General features: G+C 39.8%; 1 pseudogene; it reads left to right on the top strand.

The window, feature by feature from the left end:
• Positions 1 to 19,552: 19,552 nt before the first annotated feature.
• LOC109436882 (putative ATP-dependent RNA helicase DDX6 pseudogene) lies at positions 19,553 to 21,196 on the top strand (annotated as a pseudogene).
• The last annotated feature ends 1,641 nt before the right edge of the window (positions 21,197 to 22,837 follow it).

Genomic DNA, 22,837 nt, shown 5'->3' with positions numbered 1-22,837 from the left:
TTTACCAAGATTTCCTGAAACAGTTTGAAATAATGGCCCTTGCACATTTGAAAAGACTTGATTTTTCTCTCCTGTTTTGTTTCTTTTATTATCTTTGTTTGTGGGGAGGGGGGATAGAGTAAATTGTGGTAAATGTCTAACTTAAAAATTTAGAAGGTTGGGGCCGGCCCGGTGGCTCAGGAGGTTGGAGCCCCGTGCTCCTAACTCCGTAAGGCTGCCGGTTCGATTCCCACATGGGCCAGTGGGCTCTCAACCACAAGGTTGCCAGTTCGATTTGTCGACTCCTGCAAGGGATGATGGGCTGCGCCCCCTGCAACTAAGATTGAACACGGCACCTTGAGCTGAGCTGTCACTGAGCTCCCAGATGGCTCAGTTGGTTGGAGTGTGTCCTCACTACCACAAGGTTGCCAGTTCGACTCCCACAAGGGATGGTGGACTGTGCCCCTGCAAATAACAATGGCAACTGGACCTGGAGCTGAGCTGCGCCCTCTACAGCTAAGATTGAAAATACAACAACTTGACTTGGAAAAAGCCCTGGATCTACACACTGTTCCCCAATAAAGTCCTGTTCCCCTTCCCCAATAAAATCTTTAGAAAAAAACTTAGACGGTATTTGTTTTGTCTCTCATCTGTGCAAAACCAATGAAAATATAAGATATTCTAGCAATTTCTTGGTTCTCCTGAAAAATGCTCCTTTGCAGAAAGATGCCATAGTTCCATCAACGTACTACTGGAAGTTCTAATCGGAGGAATCAGGCAAGAGAAAGAATTAAAAGGCATCCAAATTGGGAATGAAGAAGTAAAATTGTCACTTTTGGGAGATGACATAATTCTTTATATAGAAAACCCTAAACACTACACACACACACACACACACACACACACACACACACACAACTATTAGAAACAATAAACAGGTACAGTAAAGTTGCAGGATACAAAATCAATGTGAAAAAATCAATTACATTCCTATATACTAACAATAAAATTTCAGAAAAAGAAATGAAACAATTCCTTTTGCAATGGCAACAAAAAGAGTAAAATACCTAGGAATAAACTTAAGAAAAAATGTGAAGGAGACATTATTAAAAGAAATTGAAGAAGACACAAAGAAATGGAAAGATATGCCATGTTCATGGATTGGAAGACACATCATAGTTAAAATGGCCAAATTACCCAAAGCAACACACAGATTTAATATAACCACCATCAAAATCCCAATGGCATTTCTCACAGAAATACAAAAAAACAAAAAACAAAAACATCATATTTGTATGGAACCACAAAAGATCCTGAATAGCCAAAGGAATCCTGAGAAAAAAGAACAAAGCCAGAGAGAACACACTCCCCGACTTCAAATTATACTACAAAGCGACAATAATCAAAACAGCATGGCATTGGCAGAAAAACTCACAGACCAATGGAACAGACTGGAGAACCCAGAAATAAATCCACATATATACGAGGAAATAATTTTTGACAAAGGAGCCAAAAACATACAATGGAGAAAAGAAAGCCATTTTAATAAATGGTCCTGGGAAAGTTGGAAAGCCACATGCAAAAGAATGAAACTAGATTGCTATATGTCACCATATACCAAAATTAACTCAAAATGGATCAAAGAGTAAATATAAGACCTGAAATGATTAAATACATAAAAGAAAACATAGGTATTGAACTTATGGACCTTGGTCTTAGAGAGGATTTTATAAATTTGACCTCAAAAGCAAGGGAAATAAAAGCAAAAATAATTGAACGGGACTATATCAAACTGAAAAGCTTCTGCACAGGAATAGAAGCCATCAACAAGAAAAAGAGACAACCAACCAAACGGGAGAAGATATTTGCAAACAATGCCCCCAATAAGGGGCTAATATCCAAAATATATAAAGAACTCATACAACTCAACAACAACAAAATTCAATCTAATTTAAAAATTGGCAGAGGACCTGAACAGACACTTCTCCGAAGAAGACATACAAATAAAAGGCCAACAGATATATGAAAAGATGCTCAACTTCACTAGCTACTAGGGAAATGCAAATCAAAACCACAATGAGATAACACCTCACACCTGTCAGAATGGCTATTATCAACAGGACAAGTAATAACAAGTGTTGGAGAAGCTGTGGAGGAAAAGGCTCCCTTATGCACTGCTGCTGGGAATGTAAATTTGGTACAGCCACTAAGGACAACAGCACAGAGGTTCCTCAAAAAATTAAGAATAGAGTTACCATAAGACCAAGCAATCTCTCTTCTGGGTATCTACTTGAAATTTCAAAACATTTATTCATAAAGATATATGTACCCCTACGTTTGCTGCAGCATTATTCATGGTGGCCAAGACATGGAAACAATTGACGTGTCCTTCAATAGATGATTGGATAAAGAAGATGTGGTATATATGTATAATGGAATGTTACTCAGCCATAAGGAAGGATGAAATAGTGCCATTTGCAATAACATGGATGGATCTTGAGATTGTCATGTTAAGCAAAATAAATCAGATGAAAAAAGTCAGGAACCATATGCTTTCACTCATATGTGATACCTAAAACTGAAAGCAACAAAGGAACAAGACAAACAAACAAAAACTCATAGACACAGACAACAATATGGGGGTTACCAGAAGGAAAGGGGGTTGGGGTAGGGAGATAAGACTAAGGGTAATCAAATGTATGGTGACAAAAGATTTGATTTTGGGTGGTTAACACACAATGATGTATTATAGAATTGTACACTTGAAACCTATATAATTTAATTAACCATGTAATCACAATAAATTTAATGAAATTTTAAAAAAGATATCATAGTTCCATTGGCTCCCTAGCTATTGAGATTATACTCATCACTCAATCACCCACTCAAGACCCAAGAATTCCCTGCCTCAGAGGCTGGACTGGGAGCAGTTCCTTTGAAACCTCACAGCAGGCTGCCCATAATCAAGAATGCAGCTTTCTCCTCTTCCCCTCTACAGAATGAATTATCTGGAAGAGGCAATCCTATCTGAGTTATGAAAGCCTAATACAGCCCATCCTGACTTGGTCCCAAGGAAGACTCGGAATTGAAAACTTAACAACTCAGCCCTTATGGTCCACAGGGTGATTCCATAGCGACCCTGGCTCCATCTCAATTCCTATGGAACTAGTTGATATATTTATGCAAAAGCTATCATCACCCTATTTTCCAAAAGCTGAGCCCGGAAAAAGTTTTACTATACTCTCTCCCTGGTAGGCAGCACGTGCAACGACTGTCCTTAAGCTTAGGCATGTGGACTCTGGAACAAAACCCTCCGCATTTCATCACTTCAGAGGGTGCTATTCAAACTGCAATCCATGTGAGTGCTATCCCCTTGGAATTGTGCGCAACTTGCACAACCACACTGTGGTGGGCAGCATAATGATCCGAAAGATATCCACGTCCTAATTCCTGGACATGATGATATGTTAGGTCACATGGCAAGGGAAAATTTAGGTTGAAGATGAAAATAAGGCTGCTAATCCACTGACCTTGAGAAAGGGCGATTATTCTGTGTGATGGTTAATTTTATGTGTCAACCTGGCTGGGCCAAAGCACCTAGTTATTTGATCAAACATTATTCTGGATGTTTCTGTAAGGATGTTTTTTGATAAAATGAACATTTAAGTTCGTGGACTTTGCATAAGGCAGATTGCCCTCCATAATGTGGGTGGGCCTCACCCAATCAGTTGAAGGCCGAAGGAATTTTCCACCAGATAGCCTGCAGACGTGAACCGCAATATGGCTGCTTCCCTAGTTTCCAGCCTGTTAGCCCACCCTGAAGATTTTGGACTTGCCAGCCTCTATATTTGCATAAGCCAATTACTTATCTTCTCTCTCTTTCTCTCCATCTCTCTCTCTCCCTCTCCATCTCTCTGTCTCTCTGTCTCTCTGTCTCTCTCTCTCTCTCTCTGTCTACACACACACACACACACACACACACACATACACTATAGGTTCTGTTTCTCGGGAGAACCCTGGATAATACACCTGGTTTATCTACTTGGACCCAATGTAATCACAAGGGCCCTTTAAATATGGAAGAGGGTGACAGAGAGAAGGTCAGAGTAATGGGATGTCAGAAAAACTAAACCCACTATTGTTAGCTTTAAAGTTGGAGGAAGGGGCTGTGAGCCAAGGAATGGCAGTTTCTAGAAGCTAGAAAAGGCAAGGAAACAGATTCTCCCCTAGAGTCTCCAGAAGAAACACAGCCCTCACACCTTGAGTTTAGCCAAGGGAGATCCATTTTGGACTTCCGAGCTCCAGAACTGTAAGAGAATGCATTTGCATTGCTAAACTGCTACATTTGCAGTAACTTGTTCAGCAGCAACAGGGAACAAATACAGCAAGAAGTGGCCCTTCTCTAGAGTCTGACACATATGGGTTCTCTCTAGTCTCTACTATCTACCACAGGCCTGAAATCTTGTGTATCTGAAATTCCAAAATCTACAAAGCTTGGAAATAAAGATATCCTATAACTTACTTGGCAGCAATACCTGACTTGATCTGGACTAATATGGAGATACTTATGGTCTTCATTTATCTCACTATCTGTGAATACCCATATATTTCAATACATAAATATTAATGCATTTGATTACATGTTGTTGTCACTGACCCTGCTGATGATGTTATATAATACATGGTACATATACTGTGTCTTTCTAAAATCCAGCAATTTCAGAATTTTGAAACATATCTGACTTTAGATAAAAAATTGTGGATCTGTGTATGGCCTTGGGGAATTTCTTTTACTTGTTTAAGCCTCAGTGCTCTCATCTGCATGTACCAAACATTCAATAAATGTAATAGATGTTAATTATTATTACCCCCTTCTCTCTTTGTCTCATTCCTTTTCTCCTTTGCAGGTGCTTGCATCCCATATGCATCTAATATATTCTACAAATATTTGAATGCCCACTATGTGCCAGGCACCTTGCTCTCTCTTTCTCCTCTTCCTCAGTGCTTGTACTGAAATAACTCCCCCACAGATAACTATTAAAAAAAAACTGGTAAAATTATCTGCAACAGACAATCTCTGAACAAGATAAACAAGATTGAGGAATATACTGGAGAAAGGATCAGAGAATAAGTAGGAAGAAGGAACTTGTTTGCTGAGTAGAGGCAAGCAAATATTTATTTAAAACCCTATGGATCCTGTAGAGTTGAAAACAAAGAATCACACAGACACATCCCTAGTCTTAGGAGCTTATAAAACAAGTCAGTCAGAGACATCACAATGACTTTAGAAGTCACTGAGAAGACAAATTTGAAAAACATCAATTATCTCAAATTATTCAACAAACATTTCTTAATCATGAAGTGCCAGGACTTTCACATACATTATTTCATTTAACCCTCATATCAACATGACATACTTTTATTATGCCAATATTTAATTGATAAGAAACTGGTGCAGAGAGATGAAGTGATTTGCTCAAGGTAATCAGGATTTGAAACGTGTCTATCCAAGCCAACTCCTCTGTTCTTTACATTGCCTATACTATGGCCCTGCTTAGTTTTTCAAAAATGCCTCTTGATTTAGATAAATTTAGATAAATTGGCTGACGAAGCAGATATAAGAAAACAAAGATTTCCACCAGAGAGATCAGGGAAAAGCACAAAACATTGTTCAATTCTTTTCATTTTCTGCAGTTTTCTTTCTGTGGCATGCTTTCCTCAGCTAAGGGTTAGAGATACTATTCCTCAAATTTTTCAAACAAAGGTTTATCTTTCAATTCATAGAAAGAAAACCCTTGCCATCATTGGGCCAAAAGGCACATTGTTAGCAGACATTCTTTTTAACCTTTGAACAACTGAAAAACACGCAAAAGCTCCTTTTCTTTGAAGTTTTTTTTTCCTTCCACTCTGTTTACACATGCAGATCACACTCCTTTGAGATGCTGATCTTTTCCCATGATGCACTTGGCTGACAGAAAGACAAGCCTCCTGCACAGAAACGCCAGTTGAGTTGACAAGCAAACTCCATCAGTATGCAATGTTTACACAGTACAGTTTAGCAACAGCAGTTCACACAGTCTGCTGTCTTGGATCAGGATTCTAATTAAGCCTTAAATCTTCTGAGTTCAGATTAATTCTTACCACTGAGGTCTTAGACTTTGTGTTGTAGAAATCTGAAGCTTTGTTTGTCTGCAGCTAAAATGGTATATAATGCATTACCAGCTTGGTCTGGGCAGTTGTGTAAACATCCCGGTATACTGTTTGTGGAATGAATGCAATTCGATTTGGCCCATCTAGATTTGTTTTTCTCATTAATTACCACCTGCAGTGGTTGCTGAGCATTAGAGAACTGCACTTTTCTGGAATTGCCTATCCTCCAATTGATACATAAAATAAGGGGGTTTGTAAAACAAACTTTGGTGGTTAGCGTTAGTTACTATGGAGCTCCAGTTACAAACATCTCCACACCACACCAGAAAAGGACTGTATTGGTAAGCAAATGGTATCTAAAGTCAGAGTTTCTACCTATTAAAACTTCTGAAGTATACTTCAAAAGAGCTGGAAAGTCAAGTGCCAATTCCATCTCTTTGATCTTTTACCTCCTCAACAAATCTCACCATCTCTGCCACAAAGGCATAAATGAAGCTTATAAAAGTACCAATGACTGTGGAGCAGCCCCACTGAAGTCAGTATTTTCCCCTCCCTTAGTTCAGACTATGTATCATCAACATTATCACCTACGATGTTTTACTGGAAATTTAAAAGAAGTGATTAGCACTAACCCTTTGTCAGAATTGGAAGTGACAGAAAAATAACACATTTCAGAACTTCACTCTTAAAAAGCAATTTTGTTTCTATCGGTATTCCTGAACAATGCATTCTGATGACAGTTCAAAAGTCTGGGTGGGGGTACGATTTTCCAACTAACTAGAGGCTTGTGATTCTCTCTGAGACCCAAATGTAGTATTCCAAAGATTCAGCCTGGTGCAGGACTTGGATCCTGGTATTGCCAGAGACACTCTACGCCGGAAGCTCTACAGGGTCAACAGAACACTTCACAATGTGAGATCCAACCGAGGGATATTGTTATCTGGTAGGAGCCCCACTGAAGGGAGGCAGAAATGCTAGCTAGCTTGGACAAGAGATAGTATCCATTGGCTGACGGGTGGGGAAAGACTGTGGACTTAATTGTGAATGCTAAGACTGTCAGACAGAGAGGCATAATTTAATTTCTGCAAATACTGACTTAAGAGAACATTTTAGAATCTTCCCCATTTTGTTGGATATTGCCATGCATTTTATACCTAAACAAAAGTTGGAATTCCACAGAGCTAAAGTGTGGAGAGGATTATTCCTAAGTTATTTTTATTTAAAAGGGGTTTCAAGGGCTCTGGACTTGGGTGCTAGTTGCATACCTCAGGTGAGGGATGGGGAGAAAAGAGCGAAGAGCTACCTGGACCACTAGATCGCTAATGGGTCAGGAAACATCACTGCCCCTTCCAGTGAGCCTAGCACAGGTCATGGCTCACAACAGGAACTAAATAAATGTCTGATAGATTGAAGTAAAGGCTTTTGGTCAGGAAAGTGTAGTGATGAGGAGTAGCTTTAGGAAAATTCACTTGGTAGCACTGTGTAGGATGACCTGGATCTGGAAGAAATCGGACAGGGAAAGTACAATCAGGAAGCATAATGACACAGAATGGAAAATATGAATTAAAAATAAAGCAACAGATCAACCTCATTAGTAATGAGGAAAATGCAAATTAAATTAACGAAATAATTTCACCTGTCAAATTTGCAATAATTAAGTCTAACAATATCAAGTGTTAGCAAGGATTTGAAGAAAGAGGCCTTTTGGAGGACAACTTGACAGTATCTCTTAAAATTTTAAATGTGCAAATCCTTTGACCCAGGAATTTCACCTACAGAAATAATACCACTTGTACCCACACAAAAATTGAAATGTAGGATATTCACTGCAGTATGGTTTATAATCAAATAAACAGAACAAAAATCACAACCAAAAACACCCTGGGAAAACACCCTTAAATGTCCATCAGAAAAGGACTGGCAAAATAAATGGCACATCCTATTTTGTTGACACAGCAGTTTAGAAGAATGAGGAAGACCTATATGTACTGACATGAAATGATTTTCACATGTGCTAATAAGGGGGCTAACAAGTTAACATAATAATGTATAGAGCATAATCCCATTTATATAAAAATAAGCAAAACCAACCAAATACGTGTATGCATATATAGAAAAAGGCCTGGAAGGATACACACCGAACTACTATTAACTGAAGCTACCCTACTTTTTAAATTACTGAGCCGGAACTATGCCTGACATACTGTTAAGTGAAAACAGCACATCAAATTGAAATATGTACACAGTATGATCCGATGTATGGCCTTGAAAATCTGTATGTTTCAGTCATTTCCAGCTGCCATAACAAATACTATATACTGTATGGCATCAACAACAGAAATTTATTTCTCACAGATCTGGAGGCTGGGAAACCCAAGATCAAGGTGCTGTCAAGTTCAGTTTCTGGTGAGAGCCTTCTTCCTGGCTTGTAGATAGCCACCTTCTCACTGTATCCTCACAAGGCCAAAAGAGAGTTAATCTCTCTTATGTCTCCTCTTATAAGGGCACTAATCCTGTTCATGAAGACTCTACTGTCATGAGCTAATCACCTCCCTAATACCATCTCATTGGCGATTAGGGCTTCAACAAATGAGTTGCGGGGAGGGACACAAGCATTCAGTTCAAAGCAAAGTGCCTTGCTATGCTTGTACATAAACAGAAAATGGTCTGGGAGGATTCATACCATGATTCCAAGCAGGCATCAGTGATGACTTCTGGGCAAGAAAGGAGGAAGTAGGAGTGGGGTGTGTAGCATGGATAGGGTTGATGCAGCTGGTTGATGAAAGGACATTTTCACTGTTCTTCAGGCATACTTTTATATTGGTTAGATTTTTATAATAGGCATGCATAAATTTGTAAAATTTTGCATGTTTTGAAAAAAAAAGTCAAAAATAACCACCCCAGGTTCGTATGGTTTCCATTCTGAACCCATCTGTGGACCACCTGGAACCCACCCCAGAGCCAGTCGGCTGCAGATCATGGCTGTAAAGACAGCTTGGTTCACTCTTCCAGAGCCAAGTTCACCCACTGAGGCAGTTAGTTAACTGGAGGCCATCTGATGCTCTCACATGTGGAGACTCAGAAGGCAGATTCAGCAGGTGAGGCTCCAGTGATAGTTGCTTCCCAGATCCCGTCCTCTCCCCCTTCCCTCCCCCCACCCCCCGCTACACACACACTGCAATGTTTTTGGACCTCTGGAAATTCTGTACAAAATCACTATGGTATAAGGCTTTGGTGCCTTAGTCTGCTGATGCTCTGGATGACTAGTTAAACTGAAAATCGATCTACTCTCATCTCTAGGCAATGTCTTGCTACAATATACACTGTAGATCAAACGGCACATTGCTTACGCATCCAGCTAAGGCACAAGGCAGGCTTTCCTTCAAGCAACTGTAATTTATACCTCTTCTTCTTAAATAAAGAACCTGCGTGTTTCCTATAGGCACACAATTCTTTCAAAGTGGGCATACTTCTTTTGGAGCTGTCCATATTTGGGGCACTCAGTGTCTCCTGGGGATAATTTTAAGGCAGCAATTTGTACTGAGTGAAGATGGTTTTAGCACCACCATTGGCTCTGGTTGTTTTATGATGTGTCACACTTTCAGACAATACAGTTCTGGCGGATTGGTATAAACAAAGTCAAACTTATACTTAATAGAGCCCTGCATTTTTTTTAAAGGACACCTAGGGGGCTTCCATTAGGATTCTTCATGAAGTTTGGCTTTAGCTGCTTTTAAAATTATTTTAAGGAAGAAAATTCTTCATGAAGTTTTTGTTTCAGCTGTTTTCAAAATTATTTTAAGGAAAAAAATTGAACCACTCATCCTCATTCTATCACATGACACTTATTCATTCAACCATTTCACTTCATTCATTCAACTAGTATTTTCTGAGTACAGTTTAAAAAAAACATTTACTGAAACATACTACAAGGTCTGGCAATTAAGTTCATGAACTTGTTGCAATGATGTTGCTAACCTTTTTTGATATCAGAGGGATTATTCATCATGAATTTGTACCAACTGGACAGACAGTTAACCAAGTTTACTATTTGGAAGTGCTGAAAAGGCTGCGTGAAAAAGTTAGATGACCTGAACTTTTCGCCAACAATCCATGGCTCTTGCATCACGACAAGGCACCAGCTCACAGGGCACTGTCTGGGAGGGAGTTTTTAGACAGGAAACAACTGTATTGGAACACCCTCCCTACTCACCGGATCTGGCCCCCAATGAGTTCTTTCTTTACCTGAAGATGAAGGAAATATTGAAAGGAAGACATTTTGATGACATTCAGGACATCAAGGGTAATACGATGACAGCTCTGATGGCCATTCCAGAAAAAGAGTTCCAAATTGCTTTGAAGGGTGGACTAGGTGCTGGCATCGGTGCACAGCTTCCCAAGGCGAGTACTTTGGAGGTGACCATAGTGATATTCAGTAATGAGGTATGTAGCACCTTTTCTAGGATGTATTCGCGAACTTAATTGTCTAACCTCGTATGTTTCAGGACCTGTGCCAGGCACTAAAATGGAGTGTTCTGTGTGAGTGACAGTACTAGTGATAAATGCTGGGATGGTCGAAAAAGCATCACTTCAGCCTTCACTGCTATCAGAGACATTGACACCTAGCCAGCTTGGTTCAATTAGCTTTTTCTTAGCTTCCCTATCATCCATTCATTCATCAACACACATATACATTGAGTTCCAGGCATTTTATTAGGCATCAGAGATGCAATTGTGAGCAAAATGAAACAAAGTCCCAGCCTGGAGTTCTGTCCACTGGAGAAAACAGCTATAGATCCAACAGTCACACAAATAGTACAAAATTGCAACAGTGACAAGTGCACCAAGACATCCATTGTGCCCCTCATCACTGTCCGCAGTTTCCATAAAGCACAACTAAAGCAGCTGCACTTAAATCTATTTTATGTGTTGGACATCCAGGTAAGATTTATTTAGGGGCAAAATGGGGTTTGATCATTTAAAGTTGGAAAACCACTATTATATCGCATTTAACTTTGTGTTATTATGTTGGCTATGAATTTTCTTTCTACTGAATCTTTACAATTTAAATCTGAGAAGATTCACTTTCTTAAATTATTTCTTAATCTTGCTGATGGGTTCTTACTTCCCTAGGACCTCGCATTCCCTCATTTTATAACCATTTCCTCTGAGATTTTCATCTATCTTTACATCCCAAATGAATTCTTACTGGTGTACAAAAATCAAGCAGGAAGGAATTCATCTTGCTGACTGACCTACTTTCTATTCAAGGAGCTTGTCTTTAATGCAAACCCAATTGATGATGGATATAACCTGCTATATTGATTTAAGAGGAGGCACTAAACTCCCATGACCGCTCCAACTAGGTACAAAAACATTTGACAAAAATGTCCTTACTTTCTACTTAGCAAGCAGTTTTTGATAGTGTCCAAATATGATATTGCACTTGCTCCTGTCCTCTTCACAAATGGCAATTCCTGACACTAAAATGACATGATACAATTTATAAAGAACTTCAAATGCACCAAGCATTTGATCCATAAACAACTCAGTAACTTTTGAGTAGTGTTTGAAAATGGCACAATGTAAACTAGTCAGCTACATTGCTTTACTTTTGAGTTTTAGAAATGCTTGTTTTCTACTGGTATTATCCATGCTTATAAAGTTCTGAACTACTAACCACCAACAACAAAAAGAGTAAGAAGCAATTATATATTGGAGCCCATACCTCTAATTTTCCACTTATGCGGTTGTCAAGAAATGAGATTATACTCGTTATAGGCAAACCTTAAAGATGCAGAAGCTGATTAAACATTTTATTTTGGCCAAACATGCTACCACAATTAACCAAACTACATCTGTATCTTCATTATACAAATAAGATATTGATGTAATTCTGTGTTTCTAATTGTTTTAATGTTTCTGAGCAGATGGCACAACCTGAATTCCACCAAAAGAAACTGGAGTGGGTCGAATGGTGACCTCTCAAAAGATATGTCCACATCCAAATACCTGGAACCTGTGAATGTTACCTTATTTGGGAGAGAGAGAAAAAAGAGTCTTTGCAGATGTAGTTAAGGATCTTGAGATAAGATCAACCTGGATTATCCAGGTAAGCCCAAATCCAATGACAAATGTCCTTATAAGAAACAGGAAAGACACAAACATACAAAGAAGGTAATGTGAAGACAGAGGCAGAGATTAGAGTGATGCTGCCACAGCCGAGGAATGCTAGGAGCCACCAAAATCGGGAAGAATAAAGGAACGAACTCCAGAGCCTCGAGAGGGAGTGTGGCCCTGCCAACAGACACCTTGATTTCGGACTTCTGACCTTCAGAGTTGTGAGAGAATAAATTTCTGTTGTTTTAAGCTACCCAATTGGTGGTGATTTGTTATGGCAGCCACTGGAAACTAATATACTAACCAAGTGAATGTTTTAGGCCTTTACTTGTAGCCATTCTTCACTTTAAAGCCTGGACATTCACTCTGCTCTTATTCAGTCAAATTCCTTGTAAGGCTAACTAGCTTTTATCACCATTGAACAAGGGTAAACTTTAAGCCTTTCTAAAGTTGCAATTCTACTTCAGAAGCCTTTTAAAAATTAATCAGTACTTTTAAGTACAAGGAAAAAAGGAGGTGAATTTCCCATTATCATATCACCACAAAGAAATTACTTATTTCAAAGCACTTGATTAAACCTTGCTATTTTGGTATGTTGTTGTAGAAAAATGCAAAATGGTGTGTCTATAAACATCTGAAGAAAACCTTCTACAATCATTGCATTAAATCTTGGTGGAACACAATTTGTGTTCACTTCTGAGGCATCTCTATTTAATCTAACTAGCTTTTATCGCTCCAGTTCAGTTAGCTACGTAGAGTGCTTTATGTTTAGAAACTCATGCGTCTGTCTGTGTGTGTGTGTGTGTGTGTGTGTATGTTAGGCTGATGGGTTGTTTCAATAGACCACTAAGTTATTCAATTTGTTATGCTTCTGATATACTCGTATGATATTTGCTATATTCTTTGTACATGAGGTAAAATAGCAGTGCAAAGATAAAAATCATTTTTACTGAGCATTACTAGTATAAATTTTAAAAAATGAACAGTAAATATATCAAAGTTCACTAGATATTAAGCCTGTTATCATATCTGTACTATAACACACACTCCAAAAAAGACTCTTTTTATATAACTTATAATCCAGATAGTAGAAAACATGTCTTATTATAGGAAGAAATACGAATGTAAATTTGATCTGCATGAAAAATGCCAATGCATTATTTCACTTCAAAATTTACCCAATACATTGCATAAATATTTTTACTCTGAAAAGAAGTACCATATTTATTTGAATTCTTATTAATTACTTCGGTTCTTTTTAGTACTGGCAGCCTGGAGTTGTAGCAGGACCATTGGATGTGATGTTAGAAGACCTGAATGGTATTCCTGCTCTGACACTGTGTGAGCTTAGGCTCTCATAACCTGATTCTTAATACAAAAGCATGAAGATAAAAGCATCCATATCACCTACCTCAAAGCTGTTACTAGTATCTCTGTCTATTGAAATTTCACTCATCCTTCAGTAGTAAGACCATCACACCTCCCTGTAAAGCAGTGGTTCCCATAGCTACACACTGGAATTACCTGGGGAGCTAGCTCCACTCCCAGAGATCCTGAATTGACAGGCTGGGGGGGAGCATGAGTATTAGAACATTTTTAAAGCCCCTAAGTGATTTTAATGTGCAGCCAGGGTCTTTTTTCAGTCCACAGAAGCAGACTTCATCCCCATCTTGTTGATACTCTTAACTTAATCAAACTCTATTTAATTGACTTTTGCCCAAACAACTGAAATGCTTCCTACCCTTTGTAGACTGTACTGACTAGTGCCCTCAGGAAATTCACAGTTAACAGATTATTCCCTGAAAAGAGCAGTACCAGCTAAAACTTATGTAAGATACTGTTCCAAGCACTCTACAGATACTAGCTCATATAATCCTCACAACAACACTATTGTTATCCCCATTTTATTGATAAGTACACTGGGGCACAGAGTAATTAAGTGAATTACCGAGAATCACACAGCATGCAAGTGGCTGAGCTGAGATGAACCCAGACCAGTCACTAGGCAACACGGCAGCAAAGTAGAATGACTGCTCACTTTTGGTCCCACCAAGTGAATTATATGCTTCTGGAAAATCAGTCTAGTTTGTTCCCAAAACTGTTTGCGCCTTTGTATTATAATTCTATAATTTAGTTAAGTATTATGTTAACACCCCTTCTCACCAAAAAAGGAAAAACAGGTAAGCGCAAAAACAAAGTTGCTATTTCTATGAAAACTGAAATTTCTTTGGAAGGAAACTCACTGAAAATACTGCTGTCAAATTATGGGTCAGGCAACTCTAAATTATTTGTAAAACAAAACAAAACATTAAAATCTAGGGTTCTGTGCTCTGATTGCTTTGCAAATATTTTTAATTTACATATTTGAATTGAAATAAAATATTTCAGAAATGTATATATGATTTTTTATGATTCTCTAATTTAATCAGTTTGTAAAATGAACTGACCAACTACTAATACATATCAGGTTGGATAAAAGTCTAAAGAACTAGAATAACCTTGACTGCCTGGTATTGTGATAGTCTATTTACAAGTCTCTTGTCCCTACCTCATTATGAGTGCCTTGAGGACAGAGACACGGTCTTATTCATCATTTCATGTTCAGGCCTAAAACAGTGCCTGGCACAGAACAGAAACTCAATGTAAAATTAAATGAGATTATATGTGTGAAAGTACTCCGAAGCTGTAAAGTGCCACGGAACTGTGGGCTGTGCTTTGAATGGGTACATACATTAGTGTGCCATGCTTTCTCAAGGTAGGAACTCAGAAATACAGCCCCAACCTGGATTAATCAGCAATGTCAGTAGAACCTGGTGGTTAAAAGCGTGGGTTCTGGAGTCAGACAGACCTAGTTTTGAATCCTGACTTCACAACTTACTAGTTGGGTGACCATGGGCAAAATACATAACTGATCTGTACCTCAGTTTCCCCATTTGTGAAATAAAAATCATTACAAAAATACCTACCTCAAACTATGTAAATGTCCATCAAATGTTGATATAGAATAAGCTTCAAGCTAAATTATTAAGTGAAGAAAAAATGGAAGTAGCTGCAATATACTTATAGTACGATCTCATTACTGTTAAAAAAGAATATCAGTATAAACTTGTAGATGCACGAGAAACTTCTAGAAGAATACAAAAGAGAGCGTTAAAAGTGATTATATCTGTGGAGTGGTCCCAAAAAGTAGGCAAAATTCAGAGAGGTGAAGGGTTATTCACAAGAGGGTTGCTAGCAGAAAGTTCCATTGCATTAAAAAGAACAAGAAGGAAATTCACAGCAGTCAGCTAGGATCAGCATGTACTGGGTTTCTAAGATCAGAAGCAAAACCAAGCTAAATCTTAGAGCAGGGAGGTCAAATTCAGAGCATGAAGCCACTTTTCCCTCCAAAACACATAAATCAGCATATTCTTCATCACTGAGCCTGGGCAAGGCCTCAGAAGCCTTCTCAAATCAGTGCTCCATGCAGCCACCGATAGACTGGAATTGGCTAAAGGGATGGAAGCTCTTTGCCATCCAGAATTAGAGTCACAAGAGGGGTTGAAAAGATTCTATAAGGAAAGGGGTATTTGGCTTACAAGTATTGAGCCTCCAGGGAGAATAGCTGAGAGGTGAATTAATAATGGCTTCAATGAGCATGAGAAACTCTGAAATGGAAAATGGTAGATGCTCGGCATTAAAAGATAAGCACGCAGAGTCCCTTCAGGTCTGTTATTCCAATACCACCAAGAGTTACCTCCCCTGTCTTTCCTATCTGAAATTAGTATCCCCACAGGAATAGCATTATAATGAACATTCCCAGTTAATAACCTGGCATTTAACACGTTTACAATCAACACATTTTCACATCAATCATGATTGGCAGTTTGGTTTTGATTTGCCCTCACCACCTTATGAGCTAGGTACTATGCACACCTAAGGTAGTCCGGGGCAGCACAGGTCCCCAAGAGGGTGGCTGGGGCCAGGATGTGGGCCCAGATGGGTGGAGTTTATGACACTGGAAACAGCAGAAGCAACAGAGGTGGTAGCAGAGGCTGCAGCCCCAAGAAACAGGGGTGGGGTCGGGGTGGGGATCCACATGGAGACAGTGCTAGGACCCAAGGGAAGAATTCAGTTTTCCTGTCCTTTCCCAAAGCATCAACACAAATAGTAATTCTCTGGACTGAGTGCTGGGACAGGAACTGCCTGTGCTCAGGTAGTAAACTTTGTCAGTAAATTATTACAAAATAAAAGTGTACAGATTGCAATAAATGTATCAGAGACTTATTAGGAGTCTTCAAGGAGTATAGAATTTGTGGATTTAAAAACTGCTGCTACCTTGCAAAGCAAATAAGCACAGGCTTAGAAAAAATAAATTTAAAGATCATCCTATTCAACAGAAAATAAAACTATTTCCATATGAAGCTTCAGATGAATCAACTATTTAAGAAGACAATTTTAAAGTTAATGTTTCCTTCTAACTGAAGATACAGCAATAGAATGCATAAACGGGCATTTTGAATTGGAGACAAATACATAATGAAGCTACTTTCGGTTTATTGTACAACCTCCGCCAAGTTACAGGAACTATCAAAGAAACATTAAAATGTCATTGGTAAATTTTTATTCAAAAGAGTGACATCATCAGCATGGTGGAATAAGGGTTTTCTACCTTCTTCCCCACAAGAACACCAATTTAGACAATCACCCACAGTCAGGAGTACCTTTGTGGAAGCCCGGAAGTCTAGCTAAGAATTTCCTGTACACCGCTGGAGAAAAAACAAACACACAAAAAAACAAGCTTAGACGCAACGGACAGGGTAAAAGAAACAACTTGACTTTACACGCATCACACCTCCCCAAGATGGCACAGCTCAGTGCCAAGAGAAACTTTCTGGACCTATGATTTCTCCTAGGGTTGGATGTGGGGATGTGAGAGCATGAGTGAGCACTCGGCTTCCCCAGCGAGGCAGGACCTGCCAAGAAGGCCCATTTCTCTCCTGCCTCATCCAGAATACTGAGTCATGAGCTGCACGATTGGGGGACAGTGAGCAGCTGGGGCAATAGTAGCCAGGGCTTAGAACCGAATGTATCAAGGGGACACAGATCCTACTAATCAGGTGAGGGACTCCGTCGGGAGGCCCACCCACAAGCCACTGGGAATTACTTACGTGCAGATCCCACCAAGGGTCCGTGAGAAACTCCTAGCACACCTCACCACACACACCCTTACCCCGTGGCCTACTCCTTCTGCACACCCCTGATGGCAGCAAGAACAAACTCTTGTAGAGAGCTAGTGAACATGTGAGTCCAAATCTGTGGGCCTGGGAGAGACGGCCCCTGGGAAAGCAAAAAAAAAAAAAAGAAGGCTGTGAGTACCCAGCCTGGTAAATCGCAGGATGGAGAGAAGGCATACAAGTTTAAGAATTCTACCACAAGAGGGAGTAAGAAGAGTGAAGCAGGCATATCCATAGAAGGTCTGAGAAAGCCTCAGAATCCCTAGCAGGGCTGAGGGAAGTGATTTCTCTCCCGAAGTCAGTCAGTAAAGATAGAGGAGGTGACTGCTACTTCCAATGAGATGACAGCAAGTCAAGATTTCAACGAATGTGAAAAATCAAGGAAATATGACACCACCAAAGGAACAGAATAATTTTCCAGTAACTGACCCCAAAGACATGGAGATCTGCAATTTGCCCGATAAAGAATTCAAAATAGCTGTTTTAGGGAAGCCCAATGAGCTATGAGAAAACAGAAATACAATTCAATGAAATCAGGAAAACAATACAAAGCAGGAAAATAAACAAAATGAGAAGTTTAACACAGAGATAGAAATTGTAAAAAGAACCAAACAGAATCCATGCTGGAAAAAGAAAAACAAAATTAAATTAAAATTCATACTTAATTGGAACTTATTGCTATGAAGTCTTAAATCTTTTTAGAAAAACTTCTTTCATGAGAATCATTAACTCTAGAAAACACTAAAATTTATATTTTGAAATAATTTATTAAAAATTTATCCCAATATTGTTACAGCCTATAAAATGCTTTTAACGGCTCCACTGACAGTTGCATCAGTAGAAAGATCCTTGCCAAAATTAAAAATCATCATAATAATTTTGTATGCTGACAGATGGTTACTAGACTTATGGTGATCACATAATAAGTGACATAAATGTTAAGTCACTATGTTGTACACCTGAACTATAATACTGTATATCAACTATAGTTTAATAAAAAAATCAATGTCAAAGAGTTTGCTGATAGATAAAGAGAGATTAAACCCACGTCTGGTTCTGTGGCTTGCCTGTTGGGTGCCTGTGGTCAACTACTAGTGCTGAGGTTTAGTCTCCTCATTTTAAAAGTGAAGATAATAACGGTACCTACTTTTTATAGCATTGTTGTTAGGGCTCAATGAGTTAATTTGCGTATATACTAGTGTGGTGGAACGCAGCAGAATGGATGCTTTGCAACTTCTGAGACTAGGTCTTAAGAAGCCTTGTAGCTGTTCACTTTTGCCCTCTTGGAACACTTCTACGGCCATGTTAAAAAGTCTGAGGGAGACTGTGAATGAGGAGAGACCATTTGAGACAGACAGAGAGGCCCAGAAGACACAAAGCACCTCAGCCTCAGACATGTCAGTGCAGCCATCTTAGACCCTTCAGCCCCAAGCAAGCTGCCAACTCACTGTAACTGCCTGAGTGGATCCAGGTGAGGCGAGCAGAAGAACTTTACAAGACTTCTGGTCAAGACAGTGGAGTAGATAAATGCTATGCTCGCCTCCTACCATGACCACATCAAAATTACAACTACATTATAGGACAACCACCCTTGAAAACCACCTTAAGACTAGCTGAACGAAAGACCTAAAAGGATATAAAGAAGCCACATTGAGACTGGTAGGAGGGGTGGAGACGCGAATCACGCTGGTCCCACACCCACATTTGGCAGTTAAGAATTGGAAGGGAGGGAGGGAGGAGGGCAGTGGGCAAGGGAGGGGGCAGAGGAGCTGAGTTAGCTCAGCCCGGGCAGTGACTTCAGTGGCGCTAGACAGTGGGCAGCAGCAGAGACTGAAGTGAATGAACTGAGATATATAACTCAACCTTGTTGGAGATCTTTTAAAAAAATAAAAAGTTGATTTGGTGCATGAGAACAAGTCACTGCTGCTTACCATTCAGAGACTTACAGGTGTTTGCCTGCATTGCAATAAAGGACTCAATATTGAGCAAGACTTATATTTATCTCTTCGTTTTGGAGAGCCTAAAACTGTTACTAGTTTCTCTACCGACTTTCAAAAGTTTTGAAGTTTGAAAGAGACATCTTTACAATGAGCACGGCCAGAACACAGAACCCTGTTATAATGGGTCTATCCAGTCAACATGGTCAGCTGAGAGGCCCTGTGAAGCCCAGTGGAGCCCCAGAGGGGGGTGTACACAGACACAGCACCTGATGAACCAGCAGTAAGCACAGAGTACAACCACCACTACTGAACCTGGTGCTGACTAGTAAAAGACTTTAAAAGTCCCTCCAAAGGATCTGTGAATCAAAACTTCACATGTGACTGCCACAAAAGGAAATGAGTTTGAAGATTATTGTTTGAAATGTGAGTTACTGATGGGAAATTTTGAAATGGGCTGGGCAAAGCCATCTCCTACTCAGGAGGAGAGCATTCCCATCACTTTATCTGGTAGGGATATTTTAGCGAGAGCAAAAAATTGGAACAGGCAAGAGCGGCGCCTACCTCATTCCCTTAAGTGAATGGCAAGACCTGAAAAAGGACAATGTACAAGCAATGGTCATTGTTCCCACTAGAGAACTTACTCTACAGGTCAGTCAAATTTGCATCCAGGTCAGCAAACACATGAGGGGCAAAGTGATGGCAACCACAGGAAGAATCAATTTACAGGATGACATAATGAGGTTTGATGACACAGTACATGTGGTGATAGCTACCCCTGGGAGTAGCTATGGATCTTATCAAGAAAGGAGTTGCAAAGGCTGATCATGTCCAGATAATATTAGATGAGGCAGATAAGTTGCTGTCACAGGATTTTGTGCAGATAATGGTGGATATTATTCTCACACTACTAAAAACAGACTTTATTATACCGAGGGTGCCAAAAAAAATGTATACAAGTGGACACGTTGGTCAACGTTGCTCAAGCAGTAGTTTGCTGTAATCAGAAGTGTCTGGATGCTGATTGCAACCACTTTGAGCACCTCTTGTCATTGCAGAAGTCAAACATGACTTGTATTCATCTTTTGTTATCAGTATATACTGAGTCTTACAATTTTAATAGTTTTCCTTTCTTAAAATGTGTATACATTTTCTTGGCACCCTCTGTATTCTACTTTCCCTCTTAGTGTATGGAAGTTCATAGATTCCCTTTTGTACAAACCCTATGAGATCAACCTGCTGGAGGAACTAAGTTTGAAGGGGGTAACCCAGTACTACGCATATGTAACTGAGTGCCAAAAAGTACACTGCCTCAACACACTTTTCTCCAGGCTTCAGATAAACCAGTCCATCATTTTCTGTAACTCCTCTCAGTAAATTTAATTGCTAGCCAAGAAGACTTTTCAACTGGGTTATTCTTGCTTCTATATCCACGCTAAAATGAGGTAGAACATCAAAATCGTGTATTTTATGATTTCCAAAATGGCTTATGCCACAGTCTTGTTTGCACTGATTTGTTCACCTGAGGTATTGATATACAAGCTGTGAATGTGGTAATGGTAATAAACTTTGACTTTCCAAAGCTGGCAGACACTTATCTCCATCATATTGGAATATCAAGTCGTTTTGGTCATCTTGGCTTAGCCATCAACTTGATCACATATGAACACTTCAACCTGAAAAGTTATTGAGGAAAAGCTGGGAACAGAAATTAAACCTATCCCAAGTAACACTGACAACAGCCTATATGTAGCAGAATACCACAGTGAGCCTGTAGAAAATGAGAAATGTTAACAAGCATGCTTTGACAAACTACAGAAGATTCTTTCGGATTTGTGACACATTGCTTTTTGGGGGGAGGGGGGAATGTCTTCTCTTTGTGGGTTTTTCATTTTTTTATTTTGAAACTATGAAGACTTAAAAGAGCTGAGACATTTTTTCTTTTTTTAACTGGTAAAGAGAAAAAAGCTGAAAAGAAGGAATTTACCTATTTTGTTCCACTTGTTTGCACTGTGTGCTGACTGAACATTAGTTGCACTAACTGCTATTTTTAAAAAATGTTTTCTAGGAAAGGGGGACAAGGAAGGAGGAGAAAGAACAGAAAGAGAGAAACCTTAAAAAAAGAAGAATCTTAATGAACACACAAGCTTGTCTATGATTTCAAAATTCTCCAACAGCTGACTCTTGAGTGCATTTCAAATTCTCCCTGATTACTCATCTGTTTTTTAAGCTGAAGAGCTTATTGCTTATTTGCACGAAGTGCCTTACGCTATTCAGAATATCACCTTTTAGACACAGCCCAAGCAATCAACAATAGTAATTCTTTCCTTTTTCTTTTCAAAATTTTTGTCTTTACACTTTGGTTTCAAGTTGAAGTCTCTCTCTTCCCTTTCTACCTGATACTCAAGACCAGGAATGGAAGAAGAAAAGTATTAGTAATGTTAAATACCATTTTTTTTCTTTATGTGTAGGAATTGATATGCAACTGCAGTTCATCAACACTGTAAATATGTGTATTTTTAAAAAATGAGAGCGATATCTCGACTGCGGGGGTCCCCCCTGAGGAACAATGGATCCCAGCCCCACAACAGGTTCCCCAGCCCAAAGCACCAGTGCCAGGGAGAGGAGTCCGCACACTTGGCTGTGAAAATCAGCAGGGATTCCATCCCATTGAGATGGAGGGCCACTGTAGACCCAGGCATCATTTTAAAGGTCTGGCACATTGACTCCCTTTGCTTAAACACTCACCCTAAGCTCCACTGAAGGGACAGCAGCTTGAAAAACACCAGGGACATATGGAGAGGAACTGAATTGTCTAGCTTCAGGGTGAGAGCTGGGTGGGCAGCTTTCTCCCAGACAGAAGTGCTAGCAGGTGCTATTGTTCCTTTACTGAGCCCTCCCCCTACCCAGCGTGCATGCACAGGCAGGCACCATATCTGAGTCTCAATCAACTTAGCTAACACCACTTCCCCACCCTGGAGATTCCCTCATACCCTGCCCCACCCAACCCTCACACTAGCCTAAACCTCTCTCAGACGCTGTTCCTCACAAGCAGCTGGCCTTGCACACACTGTGTACTTTACTAAAATCTCTCACAGGTCCACAAACCCCAAACAAGCAGCAGCTGGCCTCAGCATGCCCCGTACCTCTTGCTAAGCAGCCTCCAGCACTAGTGGCAGCTGGCCTTGGTTCACAGCATAGCCTCTCACATGGAATTCCAAGTGCAGCACAAGCAGGTATCAAAGGCAGATCACTTGGTAGCTCCTACCAGGTAGCCCCAAGCAGGGCACAGGCAGTGGCTGACTTGGCCCTGCACCCCTCCCAAATGCTCCCAAGAGGCCCCAGAACCAACACACCTGGTGGCCAGCTTTAGACCACAACAAGGCCCCACTTGATTAGCTCCACAAATGACACACCTCAAAGGGTGGACTTGGC

This window comes from Rhinolophus sinicus, chromosome 18 (genome assembly GCF_057876585.1).
Source record: "Rhinolophus sinicus isolate RSI-liver-muscle chromosome 18, RSI-T2T, whole genome shotgun sequence".
NCBI lineage: Eukaryota > Metazoa > Chordata > Mammalia > Chiroptera > Rhinolophidae > Rhinolophus > Rhinolophus sinicus.
This window is presented reverse-complemented; position numbering and strand designations above follow the sequence as displayed.